Source organism: Adiantum capillus-veneris, chromosome 29 (genome assembly GCF_014529385.1).
Source record: "Adiantum capillus-veneris isolate H3 chromosome 29, ASM1452938v2, whole genome shotgun sequence".
Taxonomy (NCBI): domain Eukaryota; kingdom Viridiplantae; phylum Streptophyta; class Polypodiopsida; order Polypodiales; family Pteridaceae; genus Adiantum; species Adiantum capillus-veneris.
Genome location: NC_140959.1, coordinates 50,369,292 through 50,373,873, shown reverse-complemented (window position 1 = coordinate 50,373,873; position 4,582 = coordinate 50,369,292). Strand labels below are relative to the sequence as shown.

General features: G+C 43.6%; 1 pseudogene; it reads left to right on the top strand.

Moving 5' to 3' along the window:
* Nucleotides 1–977: 977 nt before the first annotated feature.
* LOC147419181 (uncharacterized) lies at nt 978–4,233 on the top strand (annotated as a pseudogene).
* The last annotated feature ends 349 nt before the right edge of the window (nt 4,234–4,582 follow it).

Sequence of the window (4,582 nt, the reverse complement as noted above, 5' to 3'; positions counted from 1 at the left end):
AACTACTCCTATGCTTTACTTATTACAAGATGTCATCATGATATGTATTGTTCTAGACCAGTCCTCTTAGGCTTGTGTACCTCCGATCATGTGGATTGTCACTCTGCTCTCTTGTATGATTTCACAAAAGCTTGCCACAGCTAGATCCCCCTCAAACACCCGGTGGTTCCTTGCTTGCCAAATATGGTGAAAGAAGTAGTACTTGATTATTTGTATGCAGACAAGCAAAGCAGGACTTCCCAACCTGTTACTACCAAAGAACAAATGGTCATAGTAACTTATGAGAAACAATGGTGTACATGTGAATGAGGAGGCAAGTTCATCTTATACTTGAATTATCATTAATCATTTGAATGATTTTTAAAGATCTATAGAATCTAAAGGCAAGACTAAACTTGGGATATTTTTCAATGTTCTTGAGTCTTCCTTTTTGGCCTGCCCAAAGGGCAAAGGCCCTACAGTCACCTTATCTTTTTTCCTGGCTAAAAATAGGAAAAAATGTTTTTTCTATTTTCCTAGGATCATCAAGGTGGGTAGGTGGACATGTGGAGAAGTTGGAGGGAATCCGAGGCGGGGATGATTACTTTGTTCGTGTGGACAGCTAGGAGGGAATCCGAGGCGCCGAAATCCATTTTGTTTGTGGAGTGTGACTCATGAAGCCTTTCTTCCCCTGGCTCGCTCTCTCTCTTTTCCATGATGTGGTCCTGGTTGCCACCCCGGCCTGAGCTTCCTCCTGCGCAGTTTTTCCCTTCTTCCATGCTAGCGCAAGCCTGTGGCTCCCTCTCCCTTTGCCATTCTCACGCTGCCTGCGGGGAGTGACCTAGAGGAGTAGCCTACCTGCACAGATCTCGCTATGGCTCATAGAATTTTTCTTCTGCAAAATGCATTGCTCGTACCTCCAACAACCTGCAAGGTCTCCTGCTTTTCTGAGCCTGCAAAGCCCTCGTCGTTGATCTTTGCAAGCTTCAAAACGGTGGATGGCTCAGGAGCCTCAGCGTCTGCCCACTCAAGAGTTTGCGAGAGCTTGGCCAGGAACACCCACATCGTGGGCTGTATGGCAACCTCAAGCATACAACACGTTCGGCCTGGCGTTTGTCTGCTAGCACTGAGTCTGCCCTGGGTTGCTCTACTTGCAGCACTGCCGACCAAGGTGAGTGGATAGTGGGTCATTTTGAGCATCGGATTACTTTGCTCGCAGCACTGACTTTGCCTGGGATTCCTCTACTCGCAGCACTGCCGACCAAGGTGAGCCACAGTGGGTCATTTTCCTGCTCAGAGAGCGTCGGGTCTTGGCTTCTTGACAACGTTGTTGAGTGATGTTGTGGTCTGTGGCTGTCTTTGTCAGTGTTTTAGCTTCTTTTGTAATTTGTAAATGAAGATCTTTGTGACCTTTGTTTCATGTTCTGCAGATCAAGTATGAGGAGACATGTCGTGGGTTCAGAATTACACATAGACGAACAAGCGATTTCAGTCTTGATGATCAGACATATATAGATGGAGAGGGTGATGTTATTGCTATGGGTGACGCTCAGGATCTCAAGGATGCATGGTTATGGCAAGAATCATTGATTTTGAAGACAGGTTAAATTAGTGCCGTTCGAAATAGGGGTTGTAAGATTTGATGTGGTGCCGATATTAAGCTTGTTTTGTGCCCAGATTTCATGTCGTGTTGTTAGAAGAATATTCCTTAGAAGATTGTTCGAGTGTGGGCATCTCTGGTTTTTTTCTGAATCAAAGTTGTGTGCGGGTGTCAGGCTCATTTTGTGTCTTGGTTTTTGAATCGGCTCTTAGGGCCCACACCGGGCAAGACTCGCAGTTTTGGGCGTTATGGCAAGATGTCTGTAATTTGTGCATATGCTATTGCAGTTTAAGATTTGATGTCAAGTTACAATGCTTTTTCTCTCTCTTCTCCTCTGCTTTCCCTATCTTTCTCTCTACCTTTTGTCTTTTTGAGGTGCATTAAAGATTAGGACAGAAGTTTGCTGCCTTTTTCGGTTGCCGAGTATTCTCTCTCTTCCTTTCTTGGTCTTAAAAAAGAACGTGGGTGATTTATTTGCACCTCTTATATGATTACTTCCACCTTGCCTCTTTAAAGACCTAATATTAAAGACTCACTCATGAGGATGTCGCTCTTGAGCTGTTACTTAAACTTCCTTTTTGAGTCCCTAAACCTGTTAGTTTTTGAGTCCTCTTTATCAGTGGCTTGGTTAGACTAACACTCAGCTTTATGCATAGTTTTTATGGGTTGTAGTTGACAATAGCTGCTCTCACTTCTCAAGCATTCCAACTCTTGAGGGAAGGAAGCCTCTCTCCTCCTCTCTTGCTGTCTCCTCCTCTCCCTCCATCTTTGTCCTGCATCTTCATACCCTATACCTCTGCGCGATGGATTTTGAAATGGCTGGTTTGATACTCTTACTTGCACGTTTTGAATGAATTGCTTTACTTGTTACAGTCAACGAAAAGTGACCTTGAACTTGAATCTTTGCGTTGTGAATTCTTGTTGGTTGTAGACCTATCTTTCGAGCATGTTCAAAGTGTGCAAGACGCTCAAGCTGCGCATGGCGAGTCTTCGCATGAACTTGTGGAGGGCAACTTGAAGAAAGAAGTTGTGTTGGAAGCTCCGACGCACGAGGCATTTGGTGAGAGAGTTCTGTCTCCTCTCAAGAAACTAAGTCCAAGAGCTTCTCTTAAGAAGCCTTCTCCTTCGAAGGCCATCAAAAAAGCCCTTAGTCATGTCAGAGGTATTTTCCTAGCAGCCCTGGCTTTTTTTGGCATTGTAGGATAAATTTGACTTGATTGTCTTGTAGGGAAGGCCGTGTGTAAGAGCCTAGCTGGCATAACGTCATTCTCGAGCAGCGACGCAACGTTTCCAAAACGTGATGCAATTGTTGAAACTTTTGATTCGCAGCTAGCGTTGGCTCCTAGGACTCCTGTCCTTGCGATTTCTAAGCTTTCTGACGCAATCAACTTCCGCTTTGCATTTGAAGGCAAGGTGCTATGTAAGTATGGAACTTTCAAGATTAGAGAAGGATCCTTCCCTAAGTTCTTAAAGGTTGATTTGGTTGATAAAGAATGTAAGCACACTACTACTTTTGTTGTGGCTGAGAGCTACATTGCTCAATTTGTTGAGTCCTTTGAAGCCAATGACTTTTGGGCGCATTGAGGGGGGGTCAGTAAGGAGAAGAAATCGCAACGACGGTGGCACAAGCGTGTGGGCTTTGTACGCCGATGCGACTACTTTGGTTGTCAAAGCTGAGCCATTTGACTGCATCTTGAGTCTTTATCCCGAGCACAAAATCAAAGACCTTGTGGCTGGTCCAGCAGTGGATTTTGTCCCAACTGTTGCGTTTACCATCACGAAGATTAACGACTCTTCTAAGGGTGATGGAGGCACGAGCTATCGCTTGAAAATTACTGATGGACCTGCCTTGAGCGATAGGGCAAGCGTAAGTTGGGTTCTTTGGTTGCATTTTGACTTGTAGCCCAAAAAATTGACAGTGGCATTTATGTCTTTATTAACTTTGTCTTTTTTCGATTAGCTTTTGTTTGTTCCCTCTAGAAGAGTGGACTATCATCATATGGTCTATGAAGTGAAAGCAAATGGATCTTACTCATGCGTGGCTCACAATATAAACGTTTTCAAGCACCTTGCAAACACTCTTTCAATTGTTGATGCGACTATATTGTGTGCTTTGCCAATCCAACTTGAGAATGTTTTTCGCGGCTTCCTCTCAAAGCAACTAGCAAGCTTGGGTTTTGGGAAGAAGGTGAATCCCACTCTTCATGCTGATTTCCAACGTTTGCTTGTAAGTATCTTTCAAAACAGCCATCACTTAATTTAGCGTTTGGATTTTGTGTAGATCTTTGGCACACTAGAGACCGTCAACGGGAATAGCCTTGGTGTGGAGTACATTTGTGAGAGTTGTAAGGGAGTTCGGGTAAGCCGCCAAGCATCCAACCCCTTTTGTTTCACATGTGACAAAGTGTCAAATGTTCTCAAGGTGCCATCCATGCAAGCAAAGGTCGCTCTCCAAAATGGATCTGTTGCCAATGTGACTTTGCATGGGAAGGTTGTTGATCAAGTGCTTTGTCTTCGTCGACCTTTTCTCGAACTGTACGATGATAATCTTGTTAGCTTGAAGTCATCTCTTGTCAACCTCAAGAAAGTTGGGCACATTCACTGTTGACACTGAAGGGCATGTTTCAGAATACAATTCTGGTGTGCCAAGCTAGTTTTGTTGAAATCTGTTAGAGCTTTTTGTATGTATCTCTTGCAATATATCTCGATCCTCTTGCATGCAGCTTTGTTTTGGCACTTTTTTGTACCTTCCTTGGCTCATACCGTCTATGACACATACCTTTGTTCTCTCTAAATAACTCTTGTAACTATAATCAATCAATCGTTTAGCTTTGATATTGGTGGTTTACACCTTGGGATAGATCAGGCTTTTTTTTCTAAGCATCCATTGAATCAAGATGTTTTAAACTCTCTCATATGCACATTTGATTGTGGCTTCTCATTAAGCACTCTCCTTGAAAAGATTGTTGAGCTTGTTATATGTGACGTTCATGAAGGAAACAT